This window comes from Crocodylus siamensis, chromosome 1 (genome assembly GCF_052110815.1).
Source record: "Crocodylus siamensis isolate JL-2025a chromosome 1, ASM5211081v1, whole genome shotgun sequence".
Lineage (NCBI taxonomy): Eukaryota > Metazoa > Chordata > Crocodylia > Crocodylidae > Crocodylus > Crocodylus siamensis.
Genome location: NC_143395.1, coordinates 134067876 through 134086149, shown reverse-complemented (window position 1 = coordinate 134086149; position 18274 = coordinate 134067876).

The window sequence follows — 18274 nt, the reverse complement described above, 5'->3', positions numbered from 1 at the left end:
ACACTGTTGTGCCTTATTACTTGCCATATAGCTCAAACCTGCCAATCACCTACACTAAAATCCCCTTATCTGGAGCCTGACTTGTAATCCACAGCATCTTGTGAAGCTCACGTGAAGTCAAACGTATTCCTCATCCACCCTTCCCTGCAATGTTTTCAAAAGTCAACTGGATGCTCTAGGCTGCAAACACAGGAAGTCTGCCAACAGCAATCCCACAACTTCCTTTACTACAGTTCTTGTTCCTACTGCCCATAATTAGAGACGATGTTAGGTACTCTCTCTTTTCCTCTTCCTGTGGCTAAACCCGATGTTCCTTTAATGTGCATAAGGTTCACAGGTTGTGTTGTAGGTCCTTAGGGAACACAGCTGAGTGAGGTAGACACTGCCTTGGAATGGAGAAATCCTGGATTCTGACCCCCTTTTCAACAACTTTTGTGCACCTTGCATTTACTATTATTGGATACAGTGGATAGAGAATTCTGGGCAACATTTAGCTCCACTTGGGCCAGGGGCAAGGGCCAAAGCCAAAGGTCTCCAGTCTTCCATAGCATCATCCATTGCCCTGACTCACTCTATTTTAAGTTCTTCTCCCTAACCCACTCATTTTCCCTTCCTGATTGCTTCAAGAGGGGTCAGCTTCAAGGGGGGCACCAGATGGTACTCTGAGTAATGCCCAGCCCATGGTGTGGATATTAATGCACTTTGCTGGGAAAAGGGAGATTTATATTTAAAACCCTTTCTTGCTGAGGGGGTCTAGAATCTGGATCTCATGCACCCTGTGCAAGTGCCTTAATCACTAAGCTACTGGGATAAAAGGTGAGAGGGACCTTTTTCTACCTTGTCTGGCATAAAACACTCCCATAGTCATGGCTTTTCTGTGACAAAAGTTTTGGGATTTACCTGGTATTAAATGTCTGGGAGATTCAAGTCCACCCTGCAGCTTACATGCTGCTGCCTTTGAGCATCCTTAGAAGGGAAGCACTGGGTGAGCTGCAATTATATGTACGTGCAAATAGCATTCAAACTGCCTGTTAAACCCCAATTGCAATTATGTGTCTGCCTAAGTGCAACCTAGGTGTGTAAAACTGAACTAGGAATTAGTCCTTAAGTCTCACAATGGAAAGAAACTTTCCAGGGAACTAGATCTCTTGTATCAAATAACATGCATCTAAGACAGGCACTTTCAGTCCTTTGTCCTTGTGTTCCTAAATAATTCAAGCAACAAAATCATTTTCTTGAAGTGGTAAAAGTACCAAATTCAGAACACACACTGGTAATGCTATGTCCATGTCTGAGTCTTTGCTGTTGCTATTTATATGCAGTTTACCTTCCTCTACTAGGAAAACATCATTATCCCAAAGTCCTCATAAAAAAAATGCTGGTAAAATAATGGTTATAGATATATTTTTCTTTGCCCCGGAATCCATATGTTTTCAGACAGGATACCAGGCATGCAGACTGTTCTGTGTAGTCATGGATGGCTGACTTCTAGCCTTTGTGAACAAATTGGATAAGGGTCAGTGATCAGCCACTTAAATTAAAAAAATAAAATAAAATAGAAAAGTCGCCAGCTCAACTTCAGGCAAATGGTTCAGCTTTCTAAGATCTACTACCTTTCAGTTGATAAAAGATCATGGACCATTTCAAATGAATAAAGACCTTATGTTTTTGGCTCAGCATCTTTTAATTAAAACAATATGACTGTTGGGTGGTGATTTCATGTAAGTTAGATGAATGGCTTTTCTTTGGTAACTAGTTTAACTGACATCTTCTGAGCTGTTTGAAGAAGTTTCCATTTTACTGTGGTGGCAAATTCTTGAAACCTCATTATTATTTAAATATTTGAAGGATTTTCCAGTTTGGGAGATGGAGGAAACCAAATACTCTAAATCAACATAAGAATCCACAAGAGTAGATGAACACCTGGAAGAAGCATTTGCAGATGAACACAAGAATTCAAAATAAAATTAAATGCATACTGGATGTGTCTACACATGCATTTATTCCAGCCTAGATTTACTGTGCAATAAGATACTACACAGTAAGGTTTTTTGGGTAGATGTCTACACATGTGAGATATAGGGATCAGATTTGCTTCCAGTTCCTTGCAGCCCTGCAGTGCACCCCTGCCACCACTGAGAGGTGCTCCAGGCTCTCCCTGGGTGCTGGCAGGGAGCACTGGGCTGGGAGTCCACTCTCTCCTAGCTTGATGGAGGATGCCTGGTGCTGGGACAGGGACAATGTCCCCCTGCCCCAGCAGCAGGAAAATCCTGCCCCTGGATCCTTGATCAGGGTCACGATGCTTTGAAAGAGCTTCAGGGAATGGCCAGTTCCCAGCCCCAGGCTTCAATTGGCCAGTGGGGCAGCTAGCAGCTAGCACACTGCTAGCTACCCCACCAGTGGATCAGGGTGGGGGCTGGGACCTATCCCACCCCTGTAGCTGTTTCTAAGCCCCATTCTGCAATCACCCAATTGGGGTATGGGGCTGGGACCTGCCCCAGACTGGGACAGTTCCCAGCCAGCCCCAGGTAGTGCAGGGAAGTCTGAACATACAGCCTGGAGGTAGCTGGGGACTTCCCAAAATGGGACAGTCCCCAGCCACCTCGAGGCTGCACATGTTTCCCTGTGCAGCCTGGGCTGGCTGGGAACTGTCCTGGTCAGGGGCAGGTCCAGCCAGCAGGGGACTGTCCCCATGCGGGGACCTCCCAGCCCCTGCTCCACGATCACAATTGCAATCACAGAGTGGGGGCTGGGGAGCTTGTTTCCATGATTGCAGAGCAGGAGCTGGGAATAAGATCCTAGCCCCCACTCCATGATTGTGATTTGGGAGCAGGGGCTGGAAGCTTCCTGCTGCTGGGGCAGGGGGACATTGTCCTCTCCCAGGCATGCAGGGCAGGGTCTGAGGAGCTTATTCCCCACCCAGCTCCATGAGAACAGAATTGGGGGTGGGGGGAAACAGGCTGGGTAGCTTGTTCTGCTCTCTTCCGCTCCCTCTTACCCCCAGCTCCATGCTCTTGAAGCTGGGCAGGAAACAAGATCCCTAGCTCTTGCCAGCATAGAGCTGCCAGCGCTGGCTCCATGACCATGGGGCTACTGCTGGAAGATGCTTATCTCCCAGCCCAAGCTCCACACTCACAGCTCTGTGACCATGGGGCCACTGCTGGGACATAAGGGTCTCCCAGCCCAAACCTTGTGACCATGGAGTTCAGGCTGGGAGATAAGGGTCTCCCTGTCTCCCGCTCTCCAATTACAATCTCAAACCATGGGACTTGGAGTTCCCTGTTGCTGGGGCAGAGGGACATATTCCCAACCTGGGCTCCTGTGGTAGAGCCCACTCCAGAAGCAGGCAGCTGCAGGGGCAGAAAGCCATCTTCTGCCCCCGGTGGATAGCTGACTGGGAGCACATTTTGCTCCCAGTCAGGTGTCTGCAGGAGTGTTACTGTGCTGTTACTAATGCAAAGTAAATTTGCTACTAGCATTTGCAGGTAGCAAATTTACTAGTATTAGGAAGGATTACTGCAAAGTAAGCATGTGCACCTGTAGACGCACATGCTTACTTCATAGTAAACTATACTAAGGCAAAGTTAAGTGTATTGTGTAGACACACCCACTATTTACTAATAAAGAGCTGTGTGCTGTGTCATAGATGTAAAAAAAATAGCATGTACTCCTGTCCAGTTTAACTAGATTAAGTATCTCAATGACTTCATTAAAACACATGTCAGGTATTCAGGTTGTAGCCATATGGGTCTAGAGGCAAAGGGAATCAAAACTTGTGGAAGAGGGGATACCTTTTATTAGATCAACTAGATATTTGCAAACTAATTATTGTATTTATCTGTAAGCTTTTGGGCACCCTCACCCTTCATCAGGCATAACAGAGAACAGGGATTGTAAAAGTTCTCCTTGGCACAACATCTTTGTACCTTTGTCCACCTCCAGGTCCACCAGGGAGTGCATGGATCCCCCCTACCCCACCCCACCCCATCCTTGGCTCAGCATTCACCAGTGGGGGGACCCTGGGTGCCTCCCAAGACCCAGGAGGTACCAGTAGCCGAGCTAGGGGGGCATGGGGAGGCCCTGCTGCGTGCTTTCCAGCAAGTGCTTCTGGTCTACTTCCGGGTCTGCTGCTGAGTGTGCTGGAGACCCCCCGTGCTTCTGCAGAAAGCTCCATGCACCCCAGCATCACAACATTCATGAGCCACCTGCTACCTAGAGGTATATAGAAAAAACATTTAAAGCTGTGTCTATGTCTGAATCACCACCTCTTCCCAAATCTCTCCAAATTGATTTGGAGGGTTCCAATTCAATTTTCAGAGATTAAAGGATGTTTTGATTTGATTCGGATTTAGAGATTCAGCCACTGAATCAGGCTGAATCTCTGCTGAATCGAATCAAGGACTGCAGCTTTGCACAGCCCTGTTATATGCTACCATTTGTGGTGATATGAGCCTCAGATAATTAGGGCTGTGCAAACTTTCACTGGTTGCTTCATTTTGGCACTGTTTCGACTCATTTTGAGCTCAAAACAGCAAAATTGAAATGAAACAAAGGGTTTCAAAACAGCCTCTAAACAAAACAAGGCTAGTTGAAATGTTTTGAAAGTTTTGAAACATTTCAAGTTTCAAAGCAGCCAGCAGCCAGGTGATGGGAGACAGGGGAGAGCCAGGGCTTTGCTCCCAGTGGCTCCAGGCTCAGCCAGGTGGGGAGCGCAGCCCTGGCTCTCCCTTCCTCCTGCAGCCGGGCTGCAGGAAGCTGATCACAGCACAGAGGAAGGGAACTGATCCAGGGCTCAGTTCCTCTCCCCAACACTGCAATCGGGCTGAAGAAGGGAACTGAGCCCAATTGTTCAGTTCCCCTCCCCAGCATGATGATCTAGCTGGGGAAATGAATTCAGTCCAGCTGAGCTGAGTTCCCCTCCCCAGTGCTATGATTGGGCTGGGGGAAATGAACTCAGCCCAGCTAAGCTGAGTTCCTTTCCCCAGCCCGATGGTCATACTGGGGAGGGGAACTCAGCAGCTGGGCTGAGTTCCTTTCCCCAGCTCAATGATAGAACTCAGCTCAGCTCAGCTCCACTTCCCTTCCCCAATAGATGCCAGAGCTGGGGAGGGGAACTGAGTGATGGGGCATCATTGTTTCTATGAAATGAAATGGAACAGCAGTGTCGAATCGAAATGATATTCAAAACGAAATGAAACGAAATGCTGTTCCATTGAAACCTCAAAATGAAAGTTGAAATGGAACAGTGCCATTTGGCACAGCCCTACTGACAATGCATTTCATGGCCATTGGGGAAAAGGGAAAAAAAATTTCATCTGGAAAAAATTGTTAGCAGGTTTTGTTACTAACATTGTTAACAGCACTATCTGACTATTTGCTGTAAATTCATTCAATGAAGGAGTTAAACGTTGTGGGTCAAATGCTCAAAGCTGAGTTCCTGAAGTTAGGCATTGAAACTAAGGGACTGATTTTTTACAGTGCTAAGTTGTGACATTAATGTCAATTGGGGCTGGAAAAGGTTAGAACATCAAAACATCTGCTTAGGTGACTAATTTGTGTATTTGAACTTGGGAACTTTAATTCTTGTTCCTGTTCTTTATATGATGCTTTTTCATTAACATGCCAACTTCCCCCCTCTCCCCTCCCCTCCCCTAATATTTGCCTCTTCTCTGTGATTTGTCATAAGGATATTTTTAGTAGGGATGTACTTAAATCCTGGTGAGACAAAGGGTTTTTCACGGTCCGCTCATGGTGCGTACAGCTGATTTTGTGGGCATTTCCCAGCACTGCTCCTCAGTGCTGATTAGAGGAAAGGTCCCAGTGTAGGAAGGAGGGATGAGCGGGCAACCGCCATTTTGTCTGCTATCTTTCATGCCACTCCACCAGCTGGCACCTTCCCTTCCTGGCAGCAAAGAACCATTGACTCCCACTGGTGAGCTAACATTTTATTTTTATTAAGGTTTGTTGTTGTTGATGATTTAGCAGATCTTGCAGACAATCCCAGATTTCATGGTTTCCATGAAATCTATGAAACCATGAATTAAGTAGTTTCCTAATCATTAGCATAATGAAAGTTATTAAAACATCAGCATAAAATGCCATGGACATCCTGTGTTCCAGTGTAGGAAATGCTTAAAACAAGGGGCATTATATGTTGACCCAGATCCTTAACTGATATATACAGATGTGTCCCCAGTGAATAAAGCTGTAGGCCCCGAGATGCTTAGAAGCAATGAGTCTTTCATCTTAAGACTTGAATCCTAATTCAGCTCATTTGTGGCTATAGACAGTAGCATAACTGAGAACAGAGCAGCAGGGGCAGGAGCCCCATGAACCACCTTTGGTAAAATACCTTCAAATAAGAGTTCACTGCACTTTGGAAGTACAAACATATTTTGAAAAAGATACAAAGTCCTAGAATAAAAAATAACAAATAAAAAAGAATCAAATGAAATCTTTGGTTCCATCCAAAATTCTGTTTTGTTTTCATGCCACTTAACCATAATCAAAATATTTTTAAAAAGGTTAGCATCAAAATAAAAACAACTTTTCAAGACAAAATGTCAAAACACTGAATTTTGATAATTTCTCTGAAAAATTATTCATTTTTGTTGGTAGAATATGTTTACCAAATATGACTGATACTTATGAAAAGATCTGTTTGTCTCCAAATTGCACAGTGAATTTACTGATTACAAGGAAGGAAGACTCAGCTCTACTCAAATCAGCAGTGCAGTAGGCAAACCCTTAGTTTCAAAGCTTCTACTATGATTGCTATATGTAATCTGTTTTCAAAGTAAATAACTCAGTTAAAGTTAAATGCCAATAATAAATACTCACCCCTGTTTCTCCTTAGACTTAGCACCTACAGAACAACACTTCGATAGAAACTATGGATCTTTCAGTTTTCTGGAAACATGGATTTTTTTAATATTCTACATTAACAATCTTGCACCTTACTTAACATAGGTTTTAAGTATTACTTAAAGAAGGTGAAATTTAACTCCTTTGCAGAAATTATACACAAGGGCCCAGATGTGCCTTAACTAATGCATGAGAGCTGCCAGCATGAGGTGAATTTCACACACACTAAGAAATAACAGATATGCCAAATTGCCCTAGTCTTAAATTTTGGATCTTGCACTTGTTCCTGCTTCATTTTTCACAGACTCAGCCAATGCGATGCTTAAAATTGCTCAGGTTTCACAGTTCATGGATCCACATATTTTTCCTTCTGATGATAGCCTGAACCATTACATCAGTACAGATGTCTGGATTACATATAAAAAAAAAAGATCCCATATTCATTCACCCTTGGGAAAAAAATTACCTAAAAATATTTGAGCCAGTGAAGACCATGACCTAGATTCTATTCTACCTATAGCAGGTCTAAGTGCACTTAGGGGTGTAAGTGTGATTCTATTCCATCCTGTTAAAGTTCTTGAAAATCCATTAATACATCTACTATTGTAACACACCGTCATTGGATCCTTAAGACTGGTCACATCTACAAGAGATGCTGACTGTGCAGTAACTTGTAACTACTGCACAGTAGTGTTGCATGGCAGGAAGCATGATGCAACACTACCATGAAATAGTAATGAGCTACTGCACAGTCAGCATGACTGTGGCAGGGCACCTACAGTACCTGCATTTTAAGGTTTCTAGTTGGCAATGGAGCAGTTGGCAGGTGGGTGCTAGCCACATCAAGGCTACCACATGACCCTAGGAGGACCCTGGGATTGGTTGAGGGAGTGGAGCAGCATCCGTTTTAACTCAGGGCCTCAGAGAGAGAAACAGCAGTCTGAGCTGAGCAGGCTAGGAGGCAACATCAGGCTGAGCTCCCGGAACATCTTGGAGGTAAGGGCAGGAGCTATGGGGATGGGTTGGAGGCTCCTGGTCCTCGGTATGACCTAAACTGCACCCTGCTGAGGACGGGTTGTTTGGTAGGGCTCTTAGTCATGTGAGAGCCCCCAGGAAATGCCAGTTACTGCCTTGGTGAAAGGTGAGGAGGGGTGCCTTATAACCCCAGGCCCCGTCTATGGGCGGGTTACCAATACTGGAAGGGAGTAGGGCCAGGCAAGCCTGGTGTCAAGTTGCCTGAGTCCAGTGTGGGGGCCAGACATGGTGGCAGCCACCTGAGGCTACAAGGTGAGGAACCCCAGTGTTAGGGGCCACACACAGTGGCAGGTCCCAAGCCTATGGGGTAGAAGACCCCAGTGTAGTGGGGCCAGGCATGGTGGCAGCCACCTGAACCCCACTCAGTGAAAGACCCCAGCAGCCCAGTTAGGGGACAGGAATGTGAAGTGGCCCAGTGAGGGTCAATATCAGATGTGACAGATATACTACAATTGACAATATGGAAATACTGGATATGACATCGAAACAGTTGTGAGGCATGGGACACATGTAAGGGGAGGCTGGAGTGTGTACTTAGGCCCTTGTTATCAAGAGGTCAAACAATAGGCAGCCTCCCACCTTAGAAATAACATTCATAATAATTTCATCAAGGCATGGCAGAAGAGTAAGCTGGGGGTTTAGCCCAGAACAGGTTGGATGGCCAGCCTGTGGAAGGCCAGCATGTTACAGTCACCTACAAGCCATTCAGTGATGCTATTTCACGGTAACTCCAGTTATGGTGTGGTCACTTAATACCTGTTTATACAAGTACTAATGACTGTGCAGTCATGACTGCTCAGTCAGTGTCTCATATAGATGCAGCCACTGAGTCATAAAAAAGCAATGAGGGGGAAGGACCGATTTTTTTTTTTTGTTAATAACAGTTGTTCAGGGACTGTAGCAAAGTAGTATAGAATTGCATTTGGAACCCTTGTAGGTGGAATAATATTTATCATTAAAAAATATTTTTTCTTTGAACGATGACCTAGAAATCATTTCTCTTTGCTTATAAAAGTTGAACAATAAGTATATATGCCATTGTATCCTGGACTAACTCTGAACTGGTCCTGACCCTTGCTATAAACTAAACTAAACTGATGGCTGCTTTAACTTATTGCTGGTTGCCAACCACTCCTCGGGTCAGAAGAACATTTGTTCATTTTTGGGCCAGGTACAGATATTACATAGTATAAGTGATTGGAAACCAGTCTAAACTTGTACTACAACAAAGTTTGGCACACATAGACTGGTTTGAAAATGGTGGAACCTAGTCTAAGCTAGGCAGCCTGCATGCCCTCCTCTTCCCCCCTCCCCCACTCCAAAGGTCAAATTTGCATTCTGTTCACTACTGATGTAAACTACGCTACTTACAGAAAACTGTGTTAACTTAGATTAATTCCACCTTGATCTCTTTTAATTCCTACACCTAGGTATAGGGAAAGGCCTATCTGCTCATTCATGCCTTTACCTGACACAGAGGTATCTGTCTAGGGTCTTATGAACCCAGCATTCATTTCTGTTTGTGGCAGGGGGTCAGGCTAGATGATCTGTTCAGGTCCCTCCTGACCCTAGCTACTATGAAACTATGAAACTAAGAGCATGCATCTAAATGAGATGCTTTACTGTGCATTAGACTAATCTAATGTGCAGGAAAACATCACTGTCTACAAGGCGACAGCAATAACTGAGCAGTAGATTAATCTAATGCATCATTTTCTAGTGCCTGTAGTGCATGTGTAGACGCTAACTGAGAAAAAAGAGCTCCCAGTCAGCTTAGGCAGCAAGGGGGCACTGAAGTCAGAGATATCTGTCTTCACTCAGCAGGACACTGCCAGCCAGCCACATGGAAATCAGGATGGGTCCCACTTTCCATGGGACAGGGAAGCAGCTGCCCAGCAGCTGGAACAGCTCTCCCCTGCCCCACAGAGATTGGGACCAGTCCCCATGCCACTTGCCAGCCCACAGCTGGCATCTGAGAATCTGGAACTCCCTCTGGCTGCTCTGCGGGGAGGCAGAGCAGAGCAGGAACAGCTCTAGACTAAAGTCCCATCAGGAACAAATTTGCTCATGACAAGCACATGTTCAGATGCATGTGGGGGTGAAGTTTAATGCATTTGAATTTTCCATGCAGAAAGTTCAGGCACATTAATTTCATGTGTAGAAGTACCCATTATGAATACAAAGAGTATTTAGGGTTTGGTACAGACACTTGGGCATGGATGTCATTCTGGGAACTGTTATGAGGCTGGCACTGCATTACTAACTTGCATTCTGAGTGGGCACAAAAGATGTTAGGCAAAAGAGACATTTTGATGCATAGAAATATCTGTGCAAGTTTCCAATGGCTTCATTAGGAAGAATATGAGAAGGCAGGAATGGTATGAGAAGGTACAGTCAAGCTTCAGCATATTGTTATGACATTGTGTTTCCATGTGGACCTACTGTACAACTTGTATTCCAGATGTTGGCATCTTCCCAACAATGTTTGTCACTCAAGAAAAAATTATCTCATGGCTTTGTGATGTATCACTGATAAAATAGGCATCAGAATGAAACCAATAAATCAATTTGTATTTAAGGACAGATCAACACTGTAGCAGTGAACGCCTCTTTGGAAATGATTCATAGCACAGTTTAACCATGCTAAGATACTTTGCCATGGTTACATACATACTAGAGACCAATTCCTTAAGAAATAATGGTCAACAATTATGTGAGAAGCAAGAAGAAAAATATGATAACAAAGTCCCTTGTGCTTCAGATTTTTTAATTAGTTGCTAGCTAAGGGTGATGCTGAATATTTTTTAGAGTTTTAGTTGTCAGTGTACATCATTTACAACTTTTCTTTAATACTATTGGAGGCAAAATGTGGAACTCGCTGGCTTAAACAATTTCTCCCTCCCCTCCTACTTCCACTCCCTCCTCATTTTTTTTCTAATCGCCAAAAGCAGTGTAAAACTTCTAATATGCAGTAAGAGCTAGATTGCTATCTTGCTGAAAGTTGGTTCACTTAGTATGACTGAGTTTCTGTGGCCCTTGAGGTATCTGTGTGTAGGTATTGAATTACTTGACTCCTACTTGTTCCATGGCACTTCAATCCTTGCCCTATTATGTGGAGGATTTACAGTCTTACCTCAAACAGTCAGCAAGTACACTCTTCTTTTTCATGTATTTTTAAAGTGCTAAAGAAGGATAGAGGCCTGCTTATTTGAAGTTCGGATGGAAAAACCTCATTTTGGCACCACTCTTTCTGGCCTCGATACCTGACAAATCATTTTACTTGGCCATGTCCATACCAGCTTGGACGTTTGTTTTCCCAGGGACAACTAGCAGTGGCATGCCTTATGTTGCTGCTAGCTGTCTCAGGGGAGTGCCTGTGCCACCCTCTAGTGCACGATAGATTATCCCAGGTGGGGTAAGGGAGGCTGGGGCCGGCACTGGGCTGGATGCAGTAACCTTACCTGGAGCCCTGGAGGCCCTCTGAGACTGCAGCAGTGGCGATCTTTCTGCTCAGAGCCTGGCTGGCCAGTTTCTGGTTTTGAGTAGTGCGTACTGCTCTCCTTTGTGTGTGTGTGTGTGTGTGTGTGTATGGTGGGGGGAGTTGATCCCTGGTTATCCAGGGAACAAACAAACCCCGGGACAGAGAACAAAAAAAGCCCCAGCATGGAGAACAGCTGAATGTGCAGTATGTGGTGCTGCAAACGTGTCTGCAGCACCACTTACCACATGACTGTACTTGTCCAGATGCAGCCCTCGAGGCTAATGAAAATATTACTTCTGAAAATGAGCCATTTTCTTAGACCACTGTTCTTCCTATATCAAGCCAGTCTCTGGGCTTGTCTATACCTTGGTAGCAGCAGCATGTCCCCATGCCTGGGATGTGAGCATGTCCTACTCATCTGTATACATACCCCAGGCCCAGACCTTTGCCAAAGTTGCTGCTTCAGAAATTCCCTAATGCCCACTCTTGGGCTGAACAGAGACCATTGGCTTGAGAGCAGAGACAAACACAGCTGGCCCAGAGCTGGGATATGCCACTGCCAGAGAGTAGACAAGTCCTCTGAGGCCCTCTGTTGCATCTTTGCTCCCCCAACATCAAATATAAGCTTCTTATCTATAGCCCTTTCCTAATTTAGTTCAAGCCAATCTAGCATATGTGGCAACCTATTATGATGCCATTGCTTGGTAGTGTTCACTGTTCATAGGCTTTACTGCCCATCAGTCAGCTTTCCTCTTAATCAAAATTCCCTCAGTTCTTCCTAAGAAAATCCTGTCATTGGTTCATTTTTCTTTAAATCCCTCTTTGAGGCATATCTCTGCTGAGATGTTGAAAGACCCTCCCTGTCAGGTGATTAGCTGTATTTTTTCTATTTTCCTACTCCCTTCATACCTACTGCTAGCTCAAGTTGAAAAGAAAAAAAAAAACAATACAGCCTACTTTGTCAGATTTTCCCAGAAGCAATCTTTGGGGTGCTCTCTGACTCTCACCTTATCTTCCTCAAAGTTGTGTGCTGCGTGCTGTCTCTCTCTCTCTTTCTGTCTGCTGTCAGGTCTTTCTTTTTCCCTTTTGATCCTCTCCAAATCACACCTCTTGCACCAGCAAACCTCCTTATGTGTTATTTTCATTAGAATTTCACATGCAAAATATGCTATGTTTGAATGAGGGAGATTTTTTTGGTATTAACCATGTTTCACGATGATTTTCAAGGACAGTACCATAAAATCATATTGGTCCCATTAGGCAACAATATCATTTGATATTTTGGCAGCAATTCCAGTTTAAGCCTGTGACATTTTCAGTGGGGTCCAAAGTTTGTGGGAGCATGTGTGTGTGTCTCTCTATGAATTCTGCAACCCCCAGGTCAAAATCCTGAAAAATATTTAAATCATTAGTTGTTAGCCACCCCAGGAGTGAACATAAAGACAACCACAAAAAAGACAATGAAAAGCCAGCATTGTTGTAATCTGTTGTCATCAATGTATTGATTAAAGCAAATATTAAACTGTAGGGTATCAGCTAAGCCTTAAGAGGATCTATTGGAACAATGAATGAAATCAAAAAATCTAATTACATTTTGCTTGCAGCTTTACTGCGTAAAAAATACAAAAGAAAATTCATCTTTGTTGTGGTTCAGATTTCCTCATCCTGTTCAAATCTGCTCTTAATTTAGAATGATGTTGGTTTCCACTTTCAAATTTTCGTAAAATATTACTTAGACTTCCTGGATCCAGTGTAAGCCTGAGGATTGACTAAGAGTGCAAATGTCCACTGACACTTAGAGCCAGAGCCAACTGGAACACATGGGACCAAATTTGCTCCTGGTGCTATTACAAAGGAAATTAACGGATCAGTTTGAACCCTTCCTGTGTTCTGCTACTGAAAGCATTTGTGTGCTTAGGATATATAAACTACTGGGGCTCCATAACTCAGATGTTTCCCCTCACTCCCTAGTCTCTTCGTCAAAGGAGGTGCATCTACACAGACTCTGACTGTGCGGTAGTGTCACATGGCAAAAACTGTGATGCGACGCTACTGCACAATAACGTCACAAAAAAGGTGTTTGCCAGTGCCATTGTGCAGTAACTTGGGTTAGTGCACATTTATTTAGTACTTGTTTTTACTTAAACAAGTATAAACAAGTACTAAATAAATGCACAGTAACCATTTCACAGTAGTGTCTCATGTAAATGCAGTCAGGTGCTCTCTCATTTTCTGTATTTCTCTTGCAGTAATATTTCTTGCTTCTCTTCCACTATTATTTTGATTCCCTGCCCCACTATCCCTTGTACTCTCCTTTCCTTTTTGTTTTATTCCTCCCCTCCATTTTTACCCTCCATTTTCTGCCTTGACTGACATCTTTCCTCCATTATTCTCCAGTCATTTTTCTTTTTCACGAAGTAGTTACATGCAGAATGCTGGCTCTCTGCCTCACTTTCCCCTTGCTCTCTCTCTTTTCCTGTCTCCACTTTGTTGTGTTTCTTTCTTTCTTTCTGTGTCTGAGCTTCACTTCTCTTCCCTAATCCTCTCCCCAACTTGTTCCATTCTTCTCTGACCCCTTGTTTCTTTGTCTTCCACTTTACCACTACACTCTTTTTTTTCTCATTTTCTCTTGCAGAAAAAAGGCACTAGTTAAACCACAGCATCAATGGGTGCTTCTACACAAGATGCTACGTCACCATAGCAATGAGCTACAGCAATGGAGCTCATCACTAGACAATGTAGCATCGGTGGGCGGGCACTAACCATGACACCACAGCTACTGCATAGTAGCAACAAGCTACTGCACAGTAGTTCATTGTTCCTGTGCATTGTTGTTGAACACAACCCATGCACTGCCAAGACTGTGCGGTACTGGCAGGTATTGTGCGATCATTTAGTACTTGCTAAAGTACTAAATTCAATCTGCTAAAGCAAGTACTAAATGGCTGCCCAGTACCAACTGTACAGTCAGGGGCATCTGTAGATGTATCTAGAGCAATTAAGCAGGAGGATGCCTTGGACTAGGTAGTGAGCTCCCTCTCCTTACTTTCCATGCTGATTCTGTCATACCAGAAAACATATCATAGTATGTCCTTCACTGCACACCTTCCATCTGTAGAACTGGGTTTTCTTTAGGAGCTGGTGTTCTATCATGTGCTTCTGGGAAGACAGAGGAATTGTTACTAGAATGGTTTGGCACTTGACATAATAGCATTCATTCACTGATGGACCAACAGAACTTTAAGGCTAGGGACAGAAGTTACACATAAAGCAGTACAAGTGCTCAGAAACTGATTTAAACTAGACTCACTCGGGGTCGGGGCCGCAGGAAGGCGAGGAGACACCACCCAACCAAGACAGGTGACAAACTCAAGGACTGCTCAGGTAAGAAACAGGGGTCCAGACAGTCTCCCAAATTGGGGGGGGGGTGGCACACGCAGCTAGACAAGGCCTTAAATGCCTATATACCAATGCTCGTAGTATGGGGAATAAACAGGAGGAACTTGCCCTCAGAATATCCAGTTCAGACCCAGACATAATAGGGCTTACAAAAACATGGTGGGATTCATCCCATGACTGGGCAGTTAGCATTAGGGGCTATAGGCTTTACAGGCAGGATAGAGAAGGAAGGAAAGGTAGGGGTGTGATGCTCTATGTCAAGGAGCAAAACACATCCTCTGCCAGCAAAATGGGGTCAGAGGGGCAAGCGGAAGTGCTCTGGGTCAAGATACAAGGGGGCCGTGGGGAGAGGGATCTAATGGTGGGGGTCTACTACAGACCCCCTGAACCGAGGGAAGGAGCTGGACCAGGAATTTTCAGGCCAGCTTGCAGAGGCACTTAAGACAAGGGATGTAGTTGTCTTGGGTGATTTACATTACCCGGATATCTGCTGGGAGGAACAGTCAGCCAGGTTGGATTGTTCCAGGGAATTCCTGGCTGAGATAAAGGACCTTCACTTAATTCAGGAGGTGCACAGTCCCACCAGAGGAAATGCCCTGTTGGACCTGGTCTTGGCCACAGGCCAGGACCTGGTAAGGGGCCTCCAGGTTCTTGACCACTTGGGTGGTAGCGATCATTGCTTGCTGAAATTCACCATCCAGCACAGGGTGTCAAGGGCCTACAGCAAGGCAGTAGCCCTAGACTTCAAGAGGGCCAACTTCAATGAGTTGAGGATATTAGTGGGAGAGGCACTGGGGTTCTCGAGAGCAGGGGAACTCAGTGCCCAAGATGAGTGGTCGTTCCTTAAGGAGACCATACTCAGGGCCCAAGGGGTGACCATCCCAGCAAGAAGCAAGGGGGGCAGGAGTGCCTGAGAGCCCCCCTGGCTCACCAAGGGCATCTGGGAATGCCTGATTGCCAAAAAGGTGGTGTATAACTGGTGGAAGGGGGGTGCTAGCTCCATAGAGGAGTATACCTCCTCTGCTTGGGCCTGTAGGGGGGCTGTCAGGAAAGCTAAGGAGGACATAGAGCTAGGACTAGCATCCAAAATCAAAGTTAATAAAAAGTCATTTTTCAAATACATAGAGAGGATGAAAAAAGCACCGGGAAATGTGGGGCCCCTGCAAGATTCTCTGGGCAGAGGAGAAAGCAGACCTCTTTAATCAATTCTTAACCTCCATTTTCTTGGGCAGGGACCAGGACTTCCCCACCATGATGCAAGACGGACTGGAGGGGAACGTTTCCAGACCTCAGGTTGTGGAGGACCAGGTTAGAGAGCTTCTGGAGGGGCTGGACGTGTTCAAATCAGCGGGTCCAGATGCTCTCCACCCCCAGGTGTTGAGCAAGCTAGCAGGAGTTATTGCAGGGCCCTTGGCACGACTTTATGAGCACTCATGGTGCTCGTGCCAGGTGCCAGATGATTGGAAGATAGCCAACGTGGTCCCCATCTTTTAAAAAAGGGAGGAGGGAGGACCCAGGCAACTGTAGACCCATCAGTCTTACCTCAAATCCAGGGAAATTCTTTGAGAAGATCATCATGGAGCACATCTGCAGTGGGCCGGCCTCAGGGATGATGCTCAAGGGCAACCAGCATGGTTTCATTAGGGGCAGGTCATGTCAGACCAACCTGATTGCCTTTTATGATCAGGTCACAAAAGCCTTGGATGCAGGTGTCGCCATGGACGTAGTCTTTCTGGACTTCAGCAAGGCCTCTGACACCGTCTCCCACCCCAACCTCATTAAAAAACTAGGCAACTGTGGCACTGATGCCTACACAGTTGGATGGACTGCAGATTGGCTGAAGGGTTGTACTCAGAGGGTGGGGGTGGACGGGTCATATTCGACCCGGGGGGAAGTGGGCAGCGGAGTCCCCCAGGGCTCGGTCCTTGGGCCCGCGCTGTTCAATTTCTTTATCAGCGATTTGGATGATGGGGTGAAAAGCAACCAGTATAAATTTGCTGATGATACCAAAATTTGGGGTGAGGTGAGCATGCTAGTAGGGAAGGAAAAACTGCAGCAAGACCTGGATAGGTTACAGGGGTGGGCTAACAAAACCAGGATGCATTTCAATACTGACAAGTGCAGGGTGCTGCACTTGGGCAGTAGTAACCAGCAGCACACTTATAAGATGGAAAACTCTCTTCTTGAGAGCACAGAGGCAGAAAAGGATCTTGGAGTCATTATTGACTCCAAGATGAACATGGGCCGACAATGCGAGGTCACGTTTGGCCAGGCTAACTGGACCTTGTTGTGCATACACAGGTGCATCTGAAGTAGGGCCAAGAAGGTGATCCTCCCCCACTACGCGACACTGGTCAGGCCACAGCTGAAGTACTGTGTCCAGTTCTGTGCGTCCCACTTCAGGAGGGATGTGGACAACATTGAGAGGGTCCAGAGAAGGGCCACCCACATGATCTGGGGACAACAGGGCAGACCCAACAATAAGAGACTGCAGGACCTGAACCTGTTCAGCCTTCACAAGAGAAGGCTGCGGGGGGGACCTGGTGACCATCTATAAACCCACTAGGGGGGACCAGAAGGGTTTGGGAGAGGCCGTGTTTCCCCTAGGGCCCCCTGGCATAACAAGGAATAACGGCCATAAGTTGTTGGAGAGTAGGTTTAGATTAGACATCCTTAAGAACTACTTCACAGTGAGGGTGGCTAGGATCTGGAAGCAACTTCCAAGGGAAGTGGTGCTGGCTCATACCCTGGGGGTCTTTAATAAGGGGCTTGATGCCTACCTGGCTGGAATCATTTGAGCCCAGTTTTTCTCCTGCTCAGGCAGAGGGTCGGACTTGAAGATCTATATGGTCCCTTCCAACCGTACTTCTATGATTCTATGAAATTTGTAACATAACAGAAGTTCAATGCACATAAACTGGTTTAAAATTGCCAAAAACTGGTTTAAGATAGATCCAGATGGATGTAATACAGGGGTGGACAATTATTTCAGGTGGAGGGCCACTTACTGAGTTTTGGCAAGCCGTTGAGGGCCACATGACAGGCAACCAGGGGCAGATAAATATTAATTTTCTAAATTTTTAGTGGCCCCATGGGCTAGCTAGAATGGCCTGGTGGGCCGCATCTGGCCTGTGGGCTGCATTTTGTCCACCAATGATGTAATATCAGACTTCACTGATTTAGGTTAAACAAGTCTATCAAACTTCACTCCCAGACCCATTCCTGACACAAGGTAGGTCTCAGTCCCTCTGCATCTCAGGATGCATTGCAGCCCCTGCTAACCTTCCCTTGCAGGTCAGGTGGTCTAGCCTCTGCCCAGCTTGTCTGCTCCCATAAGTGGAGGAATAAAAAATTATTGGAGGGGGGCTGAGCCCATGTCCCCCTTCCTGCTCAGCAGGTAAGTCTGTGGGGCAAGGGGAAGGGGGAAGGGAAGGGGCTGTGGGACAAGGGTGCAGATTGAGGCCCCAGCGGTGAGGGAGGGAGTGGGGCAGAAGC